Source organism: Dermacentor silvarum, chromosome 3 (genome assembly GCF_013339745.2).
Source record: "Dermacentor silvarum isolate Dsil-2018 chromosome 3, BIME_Dsil_1.4, whole genome shotgun sequence".
NCBI classification, from domain to species: domain Eukaryota; kingdom Metazoa; phylum Arthropoda; class Arachnida; order Ixodida; family Ixodidae; genus Dermacentor; species Dermacentor silvarum.
The window spans coordinates 186,647,108-186,670,505 of record NC_051156.1 but is presented as its reverse complement, the minus strand read 5'-3'; the positions used below and the strand labels follow the sequence as shown (position 1 = coordinate 186,670,505).

The following is a 23,398-nucleotide window of genomic DNA, read 5'->3' as shown; positions in this document are numbered from 1 at the left end:
GTACGCCGTCTCTGGTGTCGCCCCGTTCGAAGCAGCTGCGATGGAAAGCAATTTGTCGATGGGGGCGAACGAAGACGAGCCGAAGACGCGGACGATAAAGGCGAAGTTAAAATACGAAGGACGTGGGTAAAAGTTGATTCTCGCGAGTGCTTTGCTGATTAAGGACGCGCATTCGACGAGTAGATGATACTCTTGTACTCTCTTTCATCTCTATAGGATAGTCACTTGCTGGAGAGGAGGTGTGACGGCGCTCCAGTCGTTGTATATTGCAGGGGTCGCTGTATCAGGGGACGCATTTGGCTCATCTTTCTTCGCCTGCCTGTACACCTCTCTCTCCTTACTATGTATTTCTCCTCCCTTCCCCATACCGCTTAGCGTTGTTAATTGAAGCGTATGGCGTTACTGGGTTGCTACCACGGACGCAAGGCCTGCGCTCCCCGGCGACAACATTAAGACGTGGTCACCACGAATCTTGTATCGTCCGCTTACGTACATTACATGCGTCGCAACAAGCGGCGAGCACATAGCGAGGGAGCAATTGCAAAGCTTGAAGCAGACCCATCTACACTATTGTTTTTCTATTCACTGCAACCTCTGGTGGCGGCAGCAAACCGCGCTGAACAGGCTCTCCGTGTTTAAGTTGTAGTTGTAGTCTTGTGTTATATCGTGTATAAAATGTTCCACATAAGATTTCTGGTTTTCTTTATTTATCTTTTTTTTGTATAGCATGCGATGATTGCTTGTATTGCTTGATAACTACCTTTTGTTTACAGCGAAGTGCTATTGTATTGTGATGTGTGCGTGTTATCTTGTATTTACAAAACTGACTTAATATCATGCACTCAGTGTTGGACTAGGAACTGGCCATCTAGGACTAACCATGACCATCATGGCATCATGGCATAACCATGATGATAGTGGCACCGTTTTTTTTTTTTTTTTTTGTTAACTGAACTTAATACAGTCCAGCGCCTTTTATTACGAAGTGCTTGAGGCCTCCTAAATCATTCGTTATACAGGTCATTTCATTGTAAAGGTCACGCACCGCACCGCTCACAACACAACCAGGACGCAATTATCCTTTCGTTACACACGCCATTTCGTACTGGAGGCGTTCGTTGTCGAGCCGCTTGACTGTATTGCTTGATATGCCATTAAGAATTCAAAATATCGCCAGCCCTTCCTCTGTAGAGAAAATGGGGGTAAGCGAAGCTTGTCGTGTGTGTACCTGACCTACTACTTTTCTTTCCTTTTCCTACTACTTGTCCTTCCCTTTCGTACTACTTGTCCTTCCCTTTCCTTCTACGCTTTTCCGTTCCTTCTACTTTTCCTTCCCTTTCGTGCAACTTTTCCTTCCGTTGCGTTGTACGATTCTCTGTTCGTCGCCGTTGTCGCTTGCGTTCGATGTCTAGAGTTTGCTCGGCGGCGTGGTTAGCAGCATTCGCCCGCCATCGCCGCTTGAGATTCTTCGAAATTATATTGCTTCAAAATTAATTATGTCCGTCCAGTAAGACAATGCATGAATGGCTCATACTCCCTTACGCAATGGCTCATACCCCCGTGAACGCGGCATACCCATTACGACGACAGAACAGAAGTGAAATTCTACGCTGGAATGGTGAGCGGCAACTAAGCCAGCTGTGGAAGAAGACGACGACGAACGCGGGAGCAGTGGCACGAGCACGTGCCGAGCACGAGCGCAACCCTAGGGACACCAACGAGCCAGCTGCGGAGGAAGACGACGACGCTCGAACCAATGTCGATGATGATACCACGTACGTGTACAGCGACCCCGACGCAAGTGAGCCTATAAAGCTTTGCTTAAAAAAAGAAAAGAAAGCAAGAGCTGCCGTAGTGCAGTGGTTCGAACACCCAGCTGCCTGGCCCCCAAAAAGTGATGTGTTTGAACCAAACACAAATACGCAATTCTTTTGTTTTTTTCAAATAAGTAAGCATTTATATGCCTGCCCAACGAGGAAACCTGTCCGTCTGTCACGTAAGACGAATGCGATGGCTGATATACCCCCGTAAGCAAGCAAACAATGCAATGACTCATAGCCACGTAAGGCTGAGGCTACAAGCGCTTAGCAAAGTGAAGCGAACACTGCATACATTCATTGAAATCACGCGCATACAACACATAGAACAGCATACGTTCCAATAAAGAACAAGCTAAAAACAAGCATCTGAATCATCAATAAAGATTTGCATACCCCACTCAACAGTTGTAGTGGTGGTTTTGCAGCAGCTTCGCTCTACATCCAGTTTTGCAGGTTGATAACGACCGATAAGGGTTGATAAAGGTCGGATGTAGACCATTAAGGTTGATAACAACCGATAAAGGTTGATAAGTGTTTATGTTGGTCGGATCACGTTTGATAAGACTGATAATGACACGGCTCTGCGTGGAGATGAGCAAGTGGCACAATGCTTACGCATGCTTAGACAACTCCAGTAGAGTTTCTGCGTGATTGTTTTCTCATGCAGCCTTTTCTGATGGCAGGCCGACCGACCGACCGACCGAAGACAGTAAAGAAAGAAGGCAGGGTTTCATTGTGATTACACCAAAAGGCGTTATTGACCTTGGTATTGGCTATCGGCATTAACAATCGGCTGAACACCTACCTTCACTCTTCACAAACTTAAAGCTTTCGTTTCCTTCTTCCCGCCAAGAAGTGTAGCGTAAGATAATGACGCCTCTAACACATTGTGCCTGAACACAACGTCACAAGGTGTCACTGCGTCACGGCGGCAAGCGTGTACACGATAAGCTGAAAATTATGATAAGAATCGTTAAGAAACGTTGAAGCATCATCGACGCCCGATTATCTTGCGCTCGACAGAACGCCTGTTTCTCCGCAGCGTGACGAATTCAATTTAACGGGCACAGCGGACGCGACGCGACAGCGTGTGTTCGTTGCAAGCGCTGCCCGAACGTGTACCGCTCGAACGTCAGTGTACCTCGCGAAGCAATTAAAATTCACGAACGGTGACCTTTTTGCAGTTGCAGCACACTGCAAGCGAAACGAGATATTAGCGTAGTAAAATTGTGTGGACGCTGTTTTCCGTTTGCGTAATAAAAGTGCACGGACACGGTCTTTCCTCCTGACGCGCATAGATACATAAAGCAGGGGCACGGGTGTCCGAAAGACCGGTGAAACCGAATATCCCGCTTGGTGACAGAGACGCTGCAACAACGCCGATCAATGAACAGGTTCGGAAGAGAAAGAAACATTGAAAAAACGCTAGTGAGAAAAAGGAAAGAAAGAAAGATACGAGGAAAGAGGGAGAGAAAGAAAGAAAACGAAAAAAAAATAATAAAAAGGCGAGAACGAGATCTTGTATATAATATGCTGGAAATGAGACGAACGCCCACGTGATCAAATTACAGGCGCCAAAAATAAAAGCCGCCTTCTCGACCGAAAAAGAAAAACCTTGACCAAGAATACACAAAGAAAGAAAGAAAGAAAGAAAGAAGTTAACGGAAACTCGACCGGTTTTTTTCTTTCTTTATCGATAGGACTAACTCGGGTCGTCGGCGCTGTCTCTCCGAGAGCGGGACACACCGAGTCCGTTGCCGCCCGAGCGAGTCGCTGGTTGCGTAAGGGGGGTAATCCTTTTCCTATTGTCCACCACGGTCCTTTCTCTACTTGTTTCTTTCTCTCTTTTCCTTTTTTTGCTTCGCTCGCCGTTCGGTGCAGGCATCGTCGCCAAGGTCACTCAGAGGCGAACTCCACCAACAAACAGGCCAGCGGGAAAGCGGGGAGAAGGGACGACGCGCCTCGCTCTCCTGGGGCCGAGAATTGCGTTCTTTCCGCCGGGTTGCTCAATTCATACTGTGTAGATGCTTTATATATTTCGGCGAGGAATTTCGGTAGGCAGCGTCGCGACGGCGACCCGTACGAAATAGGCAAACAATATCTCTCCCCATATTTTTCTTTCCCCATCTTCTTCTTCTTTCTAATTCCCTACCTGCATAAACTATACCCACGCGTCGGTTCGTATCGGCATTCTTTTCGTCAATGTCCTGCCACCCAGCCGCGGAACCTCCATCTCCCGCATTCATAGACGAGCATCGAGCTCTTCCATAGGCTCCACCAAGTAGCATCGATGATGACGATGATGATAATGATGATGTGACCTAGTGCATCCCCTTTTAAAACGGGGCGGCGGTGGCAAATAGTCACTTAGCCTGCGTTAGCTAGTCGGGTATACGCTATATGTAGATGCTTATCAATAGAGTGCCGCTCCTCAACTCAAGAGGACACTGTGTCACAAAAGCGCTTCTCGCTAAATCGTACGCACGACGAGGAGTGGCTTATAAAACACTTTTACTACAGAGCACCCGGTTACAAATTTGTTCATAAACGGGCCTCAAGTTCTTCCACGGCTCCACGTAAGAGTAGAGTCCCCCGTATGTAGCCATTTACAGGGGACTCTACTATTGATGGAGCAAGCAGTATAGCCGGCACTGCATTAGCGCACCAACATCTCTTTATTATCACGTCTGTAATGAAATGAAAAAATTATATTAATATGCACCAAAACGTTTCACGCGCTGAAGAACCAACCGCGTGGAAACTTCTGCGTTCGTCGGAAACTTAGAAGGATTCTTGCTTCTTTGATCTTCAATTTCAAAATCATTGCTCCTGTAATCCGACTTCGGGTGTTCCCTGTGGCACTCGCGGCTGCGCACACCTTCATCCCACTTTCGCGCCTAAGTAGAATTATATCTCGAAGGCGAAAATCAGAAAGCATGGCGCCATCATCGACAGGCGTGTACAAAAGCGTTGCCGCGCATATGCTAAGCCTGTGACATGCAGCGCGCCCGTTTAATGAGGTTTGATACGGGGAGACGCTTTAATTAAGTTTGAGGAGCAGGCATTGTGTTGGCTGTCGCGCTAACCTATGCACACAGGTGGCGCCACCGCAGCGCGCAAAGGAAACGTTTCTCGAATGGCCGGTCGGTCCCAATGAAGTTCATTAAAGTTGGATTGCTTGTTCGCACTAACGGTAGCTAATAAGATGATTAAGAGCCGACAACAAACTCGAAAGCAGGGTAAAAATAGCAGGATAGGTGGCATCCGGCTCCGCTCCGTCTCAAAGGGTGGTCTCATATTATCAATTCATCATTCCTACCGCTTTCTGTATCTGTTTTGCTTTTTGTCCCTGTTATGTCGGCCGGACGGTGCGGCCGAACGGATGCACCACACCACACATCGTAGCCCAGACGAACGGGAGCCCTTTATTCAAGGATGTCTGTCCTATATATACATACTATATCGAGTGTGGCGCCACATCTTGGCGTCTACAGATAATCGCAGATGAGTGGCGGCACCTGGTGCTATTGCACGACACTACATCTTTCCCTCCCGGGAAGAAACGTATGAATCATTAGAAAGTCCAGTCCGCACAAAGCAATCACAATTGCAGTCACTGTCTGTACACAGAAATCACAAAACAGTCACTATCTGTGTGAACACTCACTGCTGTCAAATCACTGCACGTAATCTTGGAAGCGCACTGGAGGTCTGCGATTTCTCCTTGGCCGGTCAGGCGGTGGCTCGGCATCGAGTCCATTGCCTTCTACCGGTACACTGCACTCCACCGTGCGAGAGCCTGAAGCCAGGGTATGCGGTTGCGAACCTTGCGGCTGTGGTGGGCTCGGCGGCACGGGTAGTGGTACAGGGCGTGAGGGAAACGCAAGTTGATCAGCGGAACTCGCTTCCTGCGTTTGATGCGGACCAGCAGGCGTAGTGATCCAAGTCTTCGATGGTACATCTCTCCTGTGACAGTCTGTCAACGGGGGCATGTCGTGCGCGCCAGAGATGTCTATGTTAGTTCCTTGCTCTGGCGATGCCTCTTTTGGTACCGCTGACAGCTGCGAAGCGTTCCAGGTTCGACCGTCTTCCAGACAGAAAGACCAGCGGCCGATTCTTTTGAGGATTTTCAATGGTGGCCCATAACTTGGGGTGCCCTTTGGTCCGGGAATTGGTTTTTTCACTCGTACGTAGGTGCCCACTTGGAACTTGGGGACCCTAGCAGCTCGCCGTTGATCAGCGTAGGCCTTGCTCTTCCGTTGATGCTCTGCGACTCTTTTCCTGAGCACGCTCATCTCCCGCGATGGATTTGTGCTGAAGTCGGCCGTAGGCTGACCAATTACATCCAGCGATGTTCTCATGTGTCGGCCATGTAGAAGAACGGCCGGTGAGAGACCGGTGGTGCTGTGAGGGGTGGCTCTGTATACTCCCAAGTATTCAGTCACAGTTGCCTTCACTGGGCGCTGCTCCAGCAGGGCCAGTTGAATGTACGACTTCAGTACCCGATTAAATCTTTCCACTAGACCATTTGCCTGTGGGTGGTATACGGCAGAAAAGATGTGCCTGATTCCACGGTCTTCAAGGAAGGATTCAAATTCCCTCGATGTGAACTGTCTGCCGTGGTCAGACACTATCTCTGTCGGGTAACCCTCACGTGCGAAGAGTGAGAGTAGAAACTTCGTCACCGTGCGGGAGGTAACATCAGCACAAAAAGCCACTTCTGGCCATTTTGAGAAATAGTCAACTACTGAAATGACGAATCTGCAGTCTGTAGGTGCACGCTCGAAGGGACCAACAATGTCAATAGCTATCTTGTCCCAAGGTTTGTCAGGAAGAGGGATTGGCTGCAGTGGTGTGGGCGAGTTCTTGGCACTTTTGTCCGCGCTCTGACAAATGGCACAACTGCGGATAGTTGTTTCAACGTGTTTGTCTAACCCTGGCCACCAATACTTCTCTCGTAGGCGTTGTTTGGTTTTCACGATACCAGGGTGTGATTCGTGAGCCAGCTGGACAAAAGTAGCTGTGAGCTTGGCGGGGATTACGATGCGCTCAGTACGCAAGAGTATGCCATCAACCACTGTCAACTCCTTTCGGACTTCATAGTAGGGAGTCAGGTTAAGTGCCAGGTTTTTGCGTGGCGGCCACGATGTCTGTACGTAACGGGCAACGTCTTGGAGAGTGCTATCCTCCGCGGTTGCATGCTTCAGTTCATCGTGATGTACACACATTACCAGAGACACTATTTCTTCTTCTGACTCGGGGCCACCTTCAGTGTCTGGAAGAGGTAGCCGGGACAAGGCATCAGCTACCTTGTTGTGCTCACCACGCCTGTACTGCATCGTGAAGTTGTACCGCAGTAACCGTGCAGTCCATCTTGCTATGCGGAGTGGTCGCTGTCCTGTGCCTTGAGAAGAAAGCAGGGCTACTAGAGCTTGGTGATCCGTTTGCAGAGTAACTGGACGACCCCATAGGTACACATGCCATTTCTCTAGAGCCCACAAGCAAGCTAGAGCCTCACGTTCACCAGTCGAGTACTTCCGTTCTGCTTCCGTCAATGTTCGTGACGCGAATGCCACAGTTCGAATGTGCCGACCATCAACTTGTTGCAGTACCGCACCTAAACCATATGCGGATGCATCGGTGGCCACAATGACGGGAAGTGCTGGATCGAACATTTGTAGTACCCTGTGGGAGGCTAGGAGGTTCTTTACTCTTGTAAGACTGTTCTCAGCAGCAGTGTCCCAGATAAAAGGAGTGTCCTTACGAAGAAGTCTGCGCATGGGCTCCACTTCCTCTGCTAGGCGTGGAACAAATCTAGCATAGTATTCTACTAGTCCCAGGAACGACCGGAGCTTGCCAGCATCTGTAGGGGTGGCAGCGTGAACAATGGCGTCAACTTTGGTCTGAAGGGGTGCTACTCCTTCGGCGCTAACGCGGTGACCAAGAAACGAGAGTTCGGATGTGTTGAAAACACATTTGTCATTTAGCTTGAGCCCAGCGTGTGAAATTCGTTGCAGGACTTCCTCTAAGTTCCGCATGTGCTCTTTCTCCGACTGGCCGAAGATGATGACGTCGTCCAGGTAGCAGAGAACGCCTTTGCATCCCTGTAGAATTGACGTCATGAGTTGCTGGAATGCTGCTGGTGCTGAGGCTAGGCCGAAACATACTCTCTTAAATCGAAAAAGGCCATCGTGCGTTATGAACGCTGTAATATCTCTACTGTCTGGATGAAGCAGAACCTGGTAGTATGCGGAGGCCAAATCCAACTTAGAAAAGTAACGGGCACCGTTCAGGGCATGCAGCAACTCTTCTGTGTGTGGCAGGGGAAAGCTGTCGACCACCACAGCTTTGTTAGCTTCGCGGAGGTCCACGCAGATGCGAATGCTGCCATCTTTCTTGCGAGCTGCAACAATAGGGGAAACCCACTCTGACGCATTTACGCATTCAATGACATCAGCAGAAAGTAGGTTCCTCAGCTCGTCGCTGACTGCTTCTCGCACTGAAAGTGGTAGGCGTCTGAGCTTCTGCGTGACAGGAGCTACCGACTGTTTGAGCTTGACCCGATGCTGGACACCTTTGGCAAGTCCTAGCTCTGGTGAAAACAAGTGTTCGAACTTGGCCCATAATGAAGTAGGCATACCAAACTTGGGTGGACCCAGTGGTGGCTTCGTGGTGGGCGGAGACAACTTGTTTGTGTTCTGCGAATGCATTTCGGGGCGTAGGATTTTGGGGCCTTTTGTGTCGACGTTCGGTTCAACGGCCATATTAAGGCAGCGCAATTCTGTGCCTACAATCTGGAGACCAAGAGCTTTTACAGCATCAACACCCAGGAGTGATGTTCCACCTGGTGTAACGTGAAACGTTACTACAGCCGTTTCTGATTTGTACGTTACGAGGGCGGTGAACTGGCCATGCACAGGAATTTTCCGACGTGAAAAATCCAGCAACGTTATTTGCGACTTTTTCAGCTCAACTTGGTCTCTGAACCGGCTCCTAAAGTTATGTTCTCCCATTATCGACACAGCTGAGCCAGTGTCCACTAAGAATGTTATGACGCACGGGCGTGATGCCAGAGCAACAGGTTGAACCCCGACATCAACGTAGACGCCCGTACGCTTCTCAGCGTGAACAGTAAAAATATTCACGACACTCTCAGCGTCTTCCTCTGAAACGATTTCGGCAACTCGAGCCGGGCGTCTTCCACGTCCGCGACGCGAATTTCGGCAGTACTGTTGAAAGTGGCCTCGGCGGCCGCACGCGAAGCAGGCTCGACCGCGGGCTGCACAGGCTGACGGCTGGCAGTTTTGTGCGCCGCAGTTGCCGCACACGTTTGTGTTTACGGAGTACGGGACGACGGCGCTAGCAATCTCCGGCGCAGGCGGACGAACGAAGCCGGAGCGCGAAGAGCTAGGCGTACTACGTCGGTCGGTACTGCTGGACTGGCGTACATGTCTGCGACGGCCTGTCGGGTTGCGTCCGCGGTTATGTTGTGGTACTACTCGATCCACAGGGGCTGTTCCGAGAGCTTCGGATTCGCGCTGCACTTGCTCGCGAAGAAGCGCTATCTCCACGGCGCGGTCAAACGTGAGCGCGTCACCCTCGAGCAATAGCCGCTCCCGTAGGCGCGGGCATGTGACCCCGGCGACGAACTGGTCGCACAGATTTGTATCCGCTTGCGCGGCAAAGTTGCATGACGAAGCCAGTTCGCGAAGCGCAAGAGCAAACTCCGATATCGGCTCACCGTGCAGTTGACGACGGTCACGGAAGCGATGTCGCTCGACGCGTACGTTGCAAGTAGCGGAAAAGTGTCGAGCCAGGGCTTGAACAGCTGCGTCGTACTCGTCCGGTGGCTGTGCGAGCTCGGCATCGGCTTGTTTGATCTCTGTCGTTCCAACTGCAGCGGTGGTTGCAGAAGGCGTAACCGTCTGAAGTGGGGCGGTTCCCGCACTCGGATGCGCGGGCGGGTGGTCTGGGGCGTTCGATGGTGGTGGCGGTGGCAGGGCGTCGAAAATTCGTTGTCCTTCAGGTCCGAGGCAGTGCAGAAGGAGGGCTCGGCGGCGGGCCGCCGATAGCTCAGACGCTCCAGAGGCGAGCGTGAAGTTTTCAAACAGGCGCAGCCATCGCGGCCAGGGGATGGCGGGCGTGCCTGGTGAAACGAGGAACGGCGGCGGCGGCGAAATTCCGGGTAGCATCCTCGTCGCCAGTTTGTTATGTCGGCCGGACGGTGCGGCCGAACGGATGCACCACACCACACATCGTAGCCCAGACGAACGGGAGCCCTTTATTCAAGGATGTCTGTCCTATATATACATACTATATCGAGTGTGGCGCCACATCTTGGCGTCTACAGATAATCGCAGATGAGTGGCGGCACCTGGTGCTATTGCACGACACTACAGTCCCTTTTCAGCAATTACGGATTGTCTCACCTCAGTATATCATCTTCCGCAGGATGTGAGGTTGGGCTAATTGGTTCACGCTGGAAATCTGCATTTCTGGCGCAACAAAACTAAGCGGAAGGAAGAAGGGACATAAAGAGCGCCTTTCCGTCCCTTCTTCTTCCCGCTTAGTTTGCTGCGCCAGAACCACATTTCATATCATCTTCTGCCGCTAAATTCATGCGTGGCTTGGCTATATGGCCCCATAGCTTGGCTGTATATAGCCTGGCGCCGTACCAACAAGTAACGTCCTGTGGAGATAGCAACCATATTAAGCAACATGAAAAATCAAGACAATTAACTGTTCTTTAATTATCAGCTTCTGAGAAAATCCTTTTGATGAAGCGTTAACTTTTGTGACAACCTTCAGATCCGCTAGTAATCTACCGCCGCGATTGTACGTTCACATATTGTGCAGAGAAATCACGCTCTCTGACTATGCATAAGAGAGTAACGGCAGGCCATGACTGACGCCCGTATTGCTGTGTTCCTTAGACCGTATTGTCTTTCTCTGCCCTTGGAGTTTGTTTTAGGGGCGAAGCTCCTTAGGGCGTGGGTCTGTCCCTCCTCTGTAGTAGTAGTAGTAGTCGTCGTAGTAGGTAGCCACGTCTACTTTTATGAGAAAAAAAATTCCGAGAGTTGCGGCCGTAGCGGAATCGAACCAGGGACCCCTCGCTTCTGAACGCGCGGCGCTAACCACTACGCCACGAAGCGCACATGGACAGACGCACCACGATGGCAATAAATACCCAACATTAACGAAAGACTGCGCGTTTCTAACGCGTTTGTGCTAGCGCGTTACGGCCCGTGCAAGAAGCTGGTGTAAGACGCTGTGGCCTCTCCGCCTTACCCCCGTATTCATAAACGCTGATGGCGTCGGCAAACGCGGTGCACGTTCCGGCATGTGTAAACGGCTGCGTAAGACGCTGTGGCCTCTTCCCCTTAGAGTACTGCACGTTTCTAACACGTTTGTGCTAGCGTCCCCTTAAGCGAGAGATGGTGCAATTATAATGAAGGGCGCTGTTATTAAATAGGAATGACGTCACATATGGCGCGTGTCATTGGTAGAAGTCAATCGTTCGATTTAGTGCGGCGAGACTGGGCGAATTACACGGAAGATTCACGGTTTACCGATGATTCCCTCCGGAACTTCGCCCACTCATCATCATTCACCCCGTGGATATGCGGTGTTTTTTTCGTCTTCTGCTTTCTTTCTTCTTTTATTTGTTTTCTTGAGAGGGGGGGGGGGGGGTTCTGCGCATTTCTCAGCCGCTGTTGCTTGTGTGTTATATTTGTGGGATAGCCGGCCCTTCTTCGGTGGTCTATTTTCCCACCCCACGTTAGCACCGTGCGCAAAAATGGACAAGCACGTCAATTACGTTATATATCACAGGCGCGAAGCCACCGTTGCAGTTTCACGTGTTGTCAAGGGGGCCCAGGAGCAGAGACGCGTTTCGTCCCTCCAGCCGCCTTGGCCCGGCGTTTCGATTTCCTGTTTACCGTAACCGACCACGCCGCTGGCCGAGGGACGAACCTGGCTCCCCAACAAGGCGTCACGTTGCGCGGCCTCCAAACAAGCTCGTCCCGTCCCGTCCACGCATCGGGTTGCGCGCGCGCACACATCAACAATAATGCACTGTCGGGGCGCGCCTGTTCGCCGTTGGTCGGCGCGGGCGTCACGTTCGCGGTGAAGCGTCAGCCGGTAAGCAGTCGCGATAAGCCAGAGGCGTTTGAGTAATGGTGGAAAAAAAAAAAAAAGCATGGAAGAGATTGATACGACCGGATCTGCTACAGTCATAGGTAGCGGTACAACGCAATTTCGAAAAAACAAAAAGGCTAAAGAGATGTACACAAAAATGCTAGGTAAAAAAACAAAAGCAAAAAAGAACATGTATAGCATACCTGATTAAATCAAACAGCCTAGATGACTATTTGTAGCCGCCGCGTTTCAAAGGTGTTGCCATCAAATCATCGCCATCATCATCATCATCATCATCATCATCGGTTACTTTCAACAATACCAAGAAAGGTCGGTCTTTTACCCTGGTAAACCAGGAAAAGCGCAAGGGCGAGAGACTAGAGAGTTTTAGATTAGGGGGACGCAAGCGGCTTGCGTATATACGCAAGAACTAGGGTCCGCGTTTCTGCACATGCGCAGACCCAGACCATCTCGCCATGACGTCATTGATTTGGACGGCGCCTGCTTGGGCCCACTTAACTTTTGTTACGCGGTAAATAAGGCCTATACATTGTATTCTAAGAGAGCTGACGCATGAATATAGCGAGTTTCAAGAACCGTTACTCAGCCCCAACACAACAACCCAAATAAAATTTAAAGAAAACTTTAATATTTGTGACGTCGCACTCACGTGCCAGAGGTTATTGCGGCGCCAAATTCAAGCAACAGAAGTTTTACCTTCAATTGTTTTCCTACTAATCAACCGCTTGCCATGAAATTAACGAAAATATAGTTCGGAAGAAATACTTTATCTGTCTAGAAACTGATCAACTGATTATCCTTAGCGTCACTTTCACAGTTTTCAGAGCATTGCAAACAATTACTTAAAATGTTAAGAATTCCCTACAACTTGTTACATTAAAATTTGAAATGACTTAGCTAGATACTTGTACGTAAAGAAGTAAAATTATACGCGCTAAAGATGATTGGAATGTGAACAGCAATCACCTACCTAGCGAGTCTAGCACGCAGCATAATTAAAAACGGTAATTTGGATAGAATTTACGAGTGCTCCTGTTTGAAAAAAAATGTGCCATTTAAAATTCAAATTAATTTGCCCGCACATAATAAGCGACCAATGATCATTCTCAGCCGTCGTTTGTGTAGACATGGCTCGGTGCCCGCTAGCTGGAATCGTCGAGGACGCTCCCTCCGCCAGCCAAAAAAATGTAGTTTCGAGCCATGAAGCACTGAAAAGCTTAAATTTGCCGTAATCAGCTTTCAATGATCTACCTCGGTACTAATCGTAATCGAATAATCATCGTCGTCGACGTCACTCTATTTCATGTCCACTACAGGACGAAGGCCTCTCCCAGCGATCTTCAGTTCCCTCGTTTTGCGTCAACTCCGTGCTATGATTGCATGTACTTCCTATATATAATCTTATCACACTAACTTATCCTCTGCCGTCCTTTCAGTGGCCCACGTGGTGGCCACCGCCCCGGGATTCCCGGTCTGAGCACCCAAGCTCCCGGATGACAGGAATCACTTTTTTCTTTCAATGAAGTTTCACTCACTCATTAATGCTGGACTCGGTTTCTTCCTCTATGGACAGTGCTAAGCCAACTCAGAACACATATTCCTTATCAGCATTAGCTTGTCTTCCTTTCAAGTATTTTTTTTTCCGCTCGACGTTTCTATGCTCTACAGGTTAGTATCGAAAGAATGTACTCAATACATAATTTCCCTTCCAAGTACATCTTTAAGCTACTGTTAATTACTTGGGAAGACCTGTCACATGCGCTTCAACCCGTTTTTAGTCATCGAGGTATAAGAACGGGCTCAGTTGGGAATCCGTAATGAAAGCGACTACAGCGCAGAAACAAACAAGGGACTAAATAAAGCACGAATAACGAAAGACAAGCGCTTCCCTTGTCCAAAGGGACAAAGGTGAGCGCTTCGACAGTTCAGCACAAGTGACGAACAGACACAAGCGCTTGTGTGTGTTCCCTTTATATATCGGTCCCTCGTGCGTTTCTGCGCTGTATACAGTCGCTTTCATCGTCGCTTCTATTAGTCTTAAAGACTTCCTTCTCGTGAACCGGGTCGCGCCCTGTGGCCTGGAAACAAAGAGACGGAAATAGCCGAAACCACCGAATAGAGGGAAACCGAACGCAAGCGGCGAGGATATCAATACCGCCTCCGGCACAAGGGCGCCGCAGAGGCGTCTTCATCCACTCGCGGTGGCAGCGGCGGCGGCGGCGGCGGCAACCGTCGGTGTGTGTTGTCGACGCGCGCTCGCGGCGCGTGCCGAAACCGCCGGCGGCAAATGCGTCGCGGCGCGAGCTCGTAAATAGACGCGGGAGCACGCCGCCGCCGCCGCCGGCGGCAATTGCCACCCTCCCGAGGCAAGGTCCCCCACTTCGGCCCTCCCAGCTTGTAGTCGCCCCCCTCCTGCCAGCCGCGCCACAACAATGGGACTCTCCATCATCCTTGGCGCCGCATAGGCACGGAAGGTAGCCGAGCGCGCGCCGATACGACCGCCCCCCCCCCCCCCCCCCTCACTCTCTATCCTCCATAGCCAGGCAGTTCCTCGTCTCGTTCAAAGGACACGCTCTGAAATCAAAGGGGGAGGTGGCAGGGGTATGCCATGGCGCACGAACTGCGCACCTGATTTCGTTAGGGGTGCAAGTTCCGCCGACTCTGAGTGAGATTTCTTGTTTGTTTGTTTGTTTGTTTGTTTGTTTGTTTGTTTGTTTGTTTGTTTGTTTGTTTGTTTGTTTGTTTGTTTGTGATAGACGTTAAAAGCTCGGAACCATTCCGTTTCATAACATAGTGCTCAACGCTGTGGAGGCTAGCAAGACGGCAAGACTTCTTGCAGTTGCTGCGTTGGCACCAAGAAATAGTTCGCTGTATTTGACCAGGAACTATGCTAAATTGGTGTTTCTTTAGGTTCAGTAATAAATGAAAAAAAAATGTTAGTTCTTAAAAATGAACAAGCTCTGTTTTGCGGCTGTTAATACTACGTTGTTCTGTAGGTAATCGTGCTATTCGCTGCTCTCCTTTTCGGGTTCTTGGCAGCCCAAGCGGCAGCCACACGCGCAGGCTCGTGCGGACACGTGCGGCCACGTATCATGGCCACGAAACGCGCGAAATGGCGCATTGTCATTACCGAACTTATTGCGTACAGCTTTCGACAACGTTGCGCGCTAATGGCACCATCTCGGATGGTCGCTTTCAAGAGCTCTATAGAGCGCTCCCAGAAGGCCGGTCTTATTCGGGAGGTCGAAAATGAGCCACTGCGGTATAATAGAATCATTATATTGTCAGGCAGCTGTTATAGTGCCTACCGTCGTACGTGTCTGCCACTGCGCGTTTACATGTGTATAGTCCGCATACATATATTTGTGCCATATACGCTTCCTCTCCGCGACATATCGTGGCGGTGCGGAGTAGGGACTGTAGTGACATGCGCGCAAGGTGGCATACACTAACAGCTCCAACAAACGGCCTAACATATCTCTAGTTCGCTGTTTCGCGCAGGGTGGGCTTCTCTACATAGCTGTGTAACAATATGATCCCGGCATATGCAAGTTTACCGGGCCGGTATATATGCTGTAATGATTCATTTCACTCGAATCTATTTCTTTCCTATCATCCACCGTATACGGGGCCGGCGATAATGTGGGCGCGGGGAAGGATGGGACCCCTGGCGAAGCGTGGAAAGGAATATACATATATAGCAATGGCAGTGTACTATAATCGCTACGTTATCCCGGTGTCCCGTCCTTTCTGTTACGCCGACGACGCCGTCGAACTCTCCCATCGCGCCATCGTCATGACGCCTCCTCCTCGTCCTCTGCCTCCCCTCTCACCATATGGCGAAGATACATACAAAACTTGGTCCACCGCCTCCGCTGGGAATTCGAAGTCGTGCGCTTGCGGCAACCTGCAGTTGGGAGCCCGGCGTGGCGAACCGCTGCGCTCCTGCGCAGCTTGAGACCTTGATCATTTGTCCGGGGCAATGTGCGTGACGCAGACCCCGAGATTGGCGACGCCTGTGCATGTACCTCGGAGGCCACAACGAGGCGATATTGTACCGAACGATGAGACGACGTTGTGTGCAACGCAGAGTAGCAGTTCTTGAGAAGATGATGGCGTCCACTGTGAAATTCTGTTGCCGTCGTACGAAATGAGTTCGTCGCAGGAGGAATCTCTAAAATCAGCTGCTGATATATATATATATATATATATATATATATATATATATATATATATATATATATAAGGCGACTGTTAGATCAGTTGATAGCCACACATATATATATATAAGGCGACTGTTAGATCAGTTGATAGCCACCTTCCCTTCTACCCTTTCTTTACCCGATACAAACACTCGGTTTCGACGACCACATTCCTCTAATGGGCCACGGCCGCATCAGTATCAGCAGCCCGGTCCACTGGGGGGCCACTGCTCCCATCTCCCTTCCCGAACTCCATCACTTCTCTCTTGGCTTGGACAAACACTCTCGCGCGAGCAGCACTCAGCGCGACCGCGGCAAGCAGTCGCGGCATAACCCACCGCCCTTCGCTCGGTACGTCTCGCTACCACTCGAGTGCGCGGATACTTTCTCCACCTCTCTGTACACACACAGACGGACGAGTATATGATGAGACAGAGAGAAATGTGCGGCTGAAGGTATGTATATAGATATACACAACTGGAGTGGTCGCCGCGCAGCGCTATTTCCCCTCTTCCGGCACTCATCATATTTTTGTACTTCGCCCGCCACGTGCCACCACGGGTCTCTCGGCACACTCCTCCAGCCCCGTCTGCCTTCTCCAAACAGTATATACTGCAACGCACGGAGGAGACGTTGCGAAGAATGCGAGAAATGCAAACAACCCAGCGGGAACCGTGGTGGTGGCGTGTGTGTGCTCGTTTCGGTGCTATATGCTATGGCGGCGCCGAGATGTAAACCACACGCCGTCGCCGAAAGAGAGCTTGACCCCCCGCGAACGTCGATCTTGCTTACGCGTTACCGCCGCCGATATGAATTGTGGCGAGCAGGCGAGGACCGCAAGCAGGCGGTCGTCTTTATATATACCACGTGCACGCTTGCGGCGCTATGGAGCAACAACGCGTGGGCATTCCTAGTTCGACAGGTCTTGGGCGAGCCAAGCAACCCGTTTAACAAACTTCCGTGCAGTGCAGCGAAGCCTACAGGCGAAGCCGTGGCAGCCAGTCGGTAAAGAGAGAGCTGCCGGCTGCGTGTACCAAAGAAATGAGGAGGAATTCTCCCATTGTGCCCTCGTAATCTTTCCGTGGAGCTATACGTACGGGCTCAGACGGCGTTACGCGCGGAGGGCAAGCAAATACGGGCTATGGAGAAGCCATTCGTCTGGTTCTCTGCTCTGATTGGCTGACGCGACCCATATCCTTCGGTGCACAGCACGGAATTGGTTAGATGGAGATCAGTGTGAAGTGGGAGAGCGTTGAGGCGGGAACCGCGCTATCCTTTCCTTCGTACCCTCCTCCACTTTGTACAGCGGCCGGTATGAACAAAGAGGTGCATGGACTTGCTCTCCTTCTTCTTCTGCTTTTTTTTTTCATTTACTTATAAATGCCTTCGCGGCATTGAAAGGGTGTTTATTTGTAATGTGAGGAGTATTCTCATGCGAGAGCAACGTTTGGACCACTGTGATTCGATTCTACGACCTTAATGTGAGCGCCGAAGCGTCATCTCGAATGGCCCGCGTTGCAGCTTCAATTAATGTTGTATGCTTTTTTTTTTTTTTTTTTTGCCGTTACTTAATCTATACACTATTACATGGAAAGGAACACTATGTCGAGATACCAATGCTCTCTTCTGTCCTTCTTCTTCTTTTGTGTGTGTATGTGTGCTCGGCAGTGTTTATTTAGAAATCATCATATCAACGCTGTAGCGTTTAGCTATTAGCATGTACATATCCCAGTGCACCAGTCCATTAGGCATCGGTTCTGGATCCACGAAGTTCTTGGTTTCTCTTCCTGACTCCCATATATACTGCGCAAACATCTTCCTTAACTTGGCTATATGCCTCGTCTCACTTTGCTCATCGATACTTCATGACCGTAACAAACGATGTGTGGAGAGGATCAGAAGGGCGGCTGAAGTCAGTACCATTCTTAAGTGATCTGCGTTACTCTTCGATACCTTCGCAAAAATGATATGTAAGCAATGAAGCGTGCGTCAAAGTACAATACGTTTCGCATATGTGGGAGAGTTGTCTCTCATTCGCCGGTCGCCTAGACGTCGGCTGTCGTGGTTCGACGGTGCTTGTACTCACGGGCCCTAGCGATACATTAATTGCTCTGCGAATGTGGTCCCCGGTTGATGCTCCTTGTTCGTTAGATACGCCAACAGCGTTACACAGAGACCCATCATTGCAAGCTCTCACCACCGCTGCGCTTGCGAATAGCTAATTCCCGAGCAAAGGCGAAACATTGGTTTCGAAACATTGGAGGGGTAAGGAAGGGAAAAGTGGAAAGAGACTATATAGGTGATGTGTGCGCAAACAGAACAACTTTCAGTACACATTCAAAGGCGGTCGCAGAGCCCAGTCGTTCTCAAAATGCAGAGCAGGGCTCTGGTCCATGGCTTTGCGTGCGAAAAACGATCGAGTCCAGCGTCCCAGTACTTTAGCTTCTGTGAGCGCTTTGCCAAGGATGTGTTCACTGACCTCGTTGCAACCTCAAAAGTCGCACAATGCCATCATGCCCATGGGGAAACAGTAGCCGTTTGCAAACACAACGCGCAAACACAAGCGAAAGAGTACAAGGTCGCCTCGCAACGAGATAAACCACGTGCTATTCGAAGGCGCAGCGAAGGGACAAAGTGTTGATAGCAAGCACTCTATTTAGAGAAGTCGGTCGGCCAACGGCAGTTATTACAAACGAACAGGTTTGCGAATTCGGACCACGATTCTTTCTAAATTACACAATTGCTGTCAAAATAATTGCAATTGAAACAGCTACAGACATCATGTTAGTAAAGAGGCAAACATTTGCACTGCCATACAGTATGTTTCAGACCACTTTCCGCGCTTTCAACAAAAAAAAAAAAAAAAAAACGAATAAAAAGCGCCTAAATGGTTCTCATCGTCAAGACGATGCAGAGCTTTTGCGTTCCGCCTTAAACTTGGTTCCACTTTATTCTTCGTTTTCTCGTAAAGAGCAGCCCTCCAAACGACGTTGCAGTAAGCGTCGAGTAAGGGTTCTCTGCAGGTTTCGATTGTTTGGACATAGCCTCCTATATGGTTCGGACCTCAAGAAACGCGCTTGCACACACCCGCCATTTGCGGCACAACAACAAACAAAGCCACCGTCGCCCCAACACATGGTCGCCAGTCTGAGTAAACGAACTAGCAGAAGCAGAACTTCGCTCGGCGCAGGAAACCGACAGTGGAAAAAGTTGGCGGGGGTAAACATCCCCGAGCACCCCTAGGGACCGGTGCCGAAGAAAGGAAAACTTGCCAGCGCGAAACTCGGGGAACCACATTTGCCCCGAGCCAACGGTTGCATTTTTCTTCAATACGGGCGGAGAAGGAATGGACCGGAGAGAGAAAAGAACATTAGAATGAAAGGACGACGAGAAAGTGCACTTAAACGGCAACGCAAGAGGAACCTTCCAATTACTGCCAACGCTGTCGTCTTTGGTCCGGGGACCGAACGTCCGTTTTTCGGAAGCACCCACGACAAAAGCATGTGGCGGCTGAAGTCGTTGCGTCGTCGTGCAGTTTTGGCTATATATAGCGTGCTTTCCAGTGATGCTCGAGAAAAGTGTACCATCTATAGCAATAATGGCATGTTGCTTGCGGTCCTGCCTTTTTTTTTTTTTCGTATCTCTCTTTCTTTTCCGGACCAGTGTTTTATTTTACTGTCCCCCATTTTCACAGGCGACAAGAAGTAAATTTTCTCTGTATATAGCCATGATACGGAGCTAACACGAAGCCGACATCGTGTCGGGTCTACTAGTCGAGCTGTGAATCTCGCCGCCTTTCAGGCGCGCGTAAACGCTTATCGCAGTCGGGCTGAGAGAACAAACGTCGCGTCGGGTTGGGGGTTAGCCCGTCAGCAGGTTGACAGGCAATCCGGACCTGTCTTGGGCAGGTGCATGTAACTGTGCAGACGCTTCGAAGCGTTAAGACTTGTGTTGCGTGCGTCTATACCTACGTTTACACAACGTTTACACTGTCCGGAGAATGTTAGAGAGGTAGTAGAGAGAAAGGAGGCAGGGAATGGGCACGACCGGATCACGTATACCAGGGCAGCCAGGAAACGGGTGATTAACCGTACCCCTCTGCGCTCGTGGCAGTTCACCTATAACATGACTCGGGAGAAATAAAATGCATCGTCAGAAAGTATCGCTCATTTGGGCTCTCTTCAGTAAAGGAATGAGTGAATGAATGACACATCCCTCTGTGTTCTGTGCACAACGTGGACAAATACAAGTGGTGCAGGCAACGTAACATTTAACATCACATCGCGACTGTCGCATGCCGTCAACATCGCCGCCAAATACTGTCCATGAACGCAAACAGCTCAGACAGCTTCGCTTCCATCTATTCCCACAGTGCGTGAGATCTGCCTATTTTCGCCAAGTACGAAGGGTGGTTCATGGCCCCTTTAACGTAGTGAGAAGCGGATGAAATGGGTGGGGCCAGATAAACATGCGTTGTCAGCGGACGTGGGTGTATGCTTACGGTACATGTATTAATTTCATGACTTGCTTGACAGGTGAAGGTTTTTCCAGCGAAGCCGTATATGGCTAAGATCCGGGGTTTCGTGGAGTCTGTGTGCAGAAACTATCATCATCAGCAATGGCTCGAGCGTCGTCGTCTTCTGCCACAGCTGGCTCCGTTGCCGCTCGTCATTCCAGCGTAGAATTTCGCTTCTCTTCTATCGTCGCAATGGGGGGAGGGGGGGCACGTTTGCGGGGGTATGATCCATTTGCTTAAGGGGGTATGAGCCACCCATTGTCTTACGTGGCGGACGCATTTAATAACAGAGGTGATATGCGAATGTGTGTGCGTGCTTATCGTCACGATGACAACCGATCAGAATAATAAGCATGTTCGTACCTTCGTTCAAAATTCTGTGTCACCTCTGTATCGTGTGCTATAACAGCTTCGCATGGTCATCCACCTTCCCAGAGTGGAATGGCTCATGAATTTCTTTTTTTTTTTTTCAAGTCGTGAGAACTTCAACCGTGAGAACTATTTCTCACTGGCCGACGCGGTTTCCTACGAAGCATTCAACCGTACTAACCGCTTCGAAAATTCTTACCCGGATTACTCGCATTATACAGTAGACGACAGCGAAAGTCGTTTTTCGCGGAGTCCCCGAAGTTGGAACCCCTTTGCCTCCGTTTAAGTTCGTTGACCGTTTCCTTCCTCCGCGCCTGGGCGTGTGTGTGCGAGTGTTCTCGCCAAAATAACGGCCGTGTCCCGTACGAAGCCCCGCGGGCCCGCTTTCACGCACTCACGCTTTCGTGCGCACGCGCGCGGGCTCATTCGCGCGCGCGCATGCGCGAAGACCACGCATTCCTGATCCCGAGCAATATACGCAACAGTGCGTTGCAGAGAAGGAAGTGACCCACCTCGCAATGTCTATAGACCGCGAGGAAGCTCGGCGGGGCTCAGTCCGTCGGTGGATACGGGAAAGATTAAACGGCGCGAGAAACCCGACACAGTTAGAACGGATGCAGGAACACCGCGCGCAAGTGTTCACTGGGCGTACACGACAGTATAGGGCTAGAAGAGGCGACGACCTGTAGACCCCGAGAGGGTCCAAGTATTTATAAAGTTGTTCGTGAGACCGATCGCCGTCGATGCGTGTCGAGTCGACTGTACTGCGCTGTAATCGACGGTTAATCGACGAGCGTCATCGCCGCCCGTATACGGAATGTATGCCACCGTCCCGTACGGAGACTCGTCTGCTCATTGTTTTCTTAAGCACTGCAACTCCACGTGATAACCTCGTTTCTTTTTTTTTTTTTTTTTGTAGGTATGGGTAGTAATCACGGAACTAAGAGAGAGAGAGAGAGAGATTGAGACAGGCAAAAAAGAAAGGGGGAAGGGAGAATTTGGATGCGGGTTGAACTTTAGCGAAAGACAGTGCAAACGCTTACGCGGCCGCGTTCATCGAATCCGTGCCAGAGACTCCTCCGAGTCCGTATGTTCGACCGCATCACCTACTTCGATCACTGATCTAACTACAAAGCGGATCAGGTCCACCTCGCTCGACTGGGCAGGGTACGAGCGCAAAACTATGGCGAAGCTGAGGGCGGTCTTCTGAAAGACTGCAAGCTTCGAATGGAATGGGGATACATGTCACGGTTTTAACACAGCGTTCAGTACGGTTCCGATCCCGCCAACGAACGGTGTCTGCGAGCTCCCAACACGCGTGCGATGCTCTGCTTGCCGGGCCCAAAGGTGTCAGAAGAGGAGCTCTATACGTGTACGCTTGATGTTTGTTTTCCCTACGAGACGCTGATTTGACGCACGCTTGATGAAAACCCTATCTGTCATAATCAGCACACTCAGTCACGAGCACACTTGCCTCGTAATCTCCACACACTCATTTTACAAGCTTAAGATGGAGCGTACAGTGAGTGACGAAGGGTGTTTTGTGTCGGTTAACGTATGAGCGAGTCAGTGACATTGAGTCTGAGTGGACGTATGAAACGTGAGTGACTGTCGACGAGTAAGTGTACGTGAGTGTGAATGCGAGTAAGTGCCGGTGAGTGTGAATGGAAGCGACTAGAGCGCGAGTTAGTGTTGGTAAGTATGAGCGGACGTGAGTGTAGTGAATAATGATGAGTGCGATTGGACATGAGTGTGAGGCAGCACCCACAGCCTGTAATAAAAATGCCCGGCGAGTGAGTGTGATTCACCTATGCCGCCGACCATATATGCTGACTTGTCACCGTCAAAGGGCGCAACGATCTCTAATCCGGACCAACTCGCCAGCCTAACCTTGCGCCGGTGGCGTCACAAAAAAAAAAAAAAAAAATGCCACCGCCACCATCACACATTGAGGCTGTATAATTATTTGAATAACCGTTTTACTGATACAACATCCTTTAGACGTTTGAGGCTGTCAAACGTAACGCTATATCAACGTCAATGTGGTACCACGAACCATCAGACCTGAACTGAGCTGCACGTCTATCAACAAACAACGACCCACCGTTGTGCCACAACAAAAGAAAAAAAGTAAAGAGGCCATACGATACAAAAGTGGCGGATGAAGTTGCCATCAAAGACAGAGCTGTATGCCCTCGTTTTTTCTTTTTTTTTTCTTTTTTTTTAATAGTAGCCTGTGCGGGCATCCGGTGCCAAGCCGGAGACGAATAATCACGTTCCTTGTGTACGTCCGTTAAATCTGCAAGAGAGACATGCAGTGCACTGTCTCTTTG

General features: G+C 50.1%; 1 protein-coding gene across 3 annotated transcripts in view; it reads right to left on the bottom strand.

Annotated features, from left to right (window-relative positions):
• Positions 1-23,398, bottom strand: part of LOC119446253 (uncharacterized) — a 422,545-nt gene that overhangs the window by 201,981 nt on the left and 197,166 nt on the right. The gene's annotated exons all lie outside the window — the stretch shown is intronic.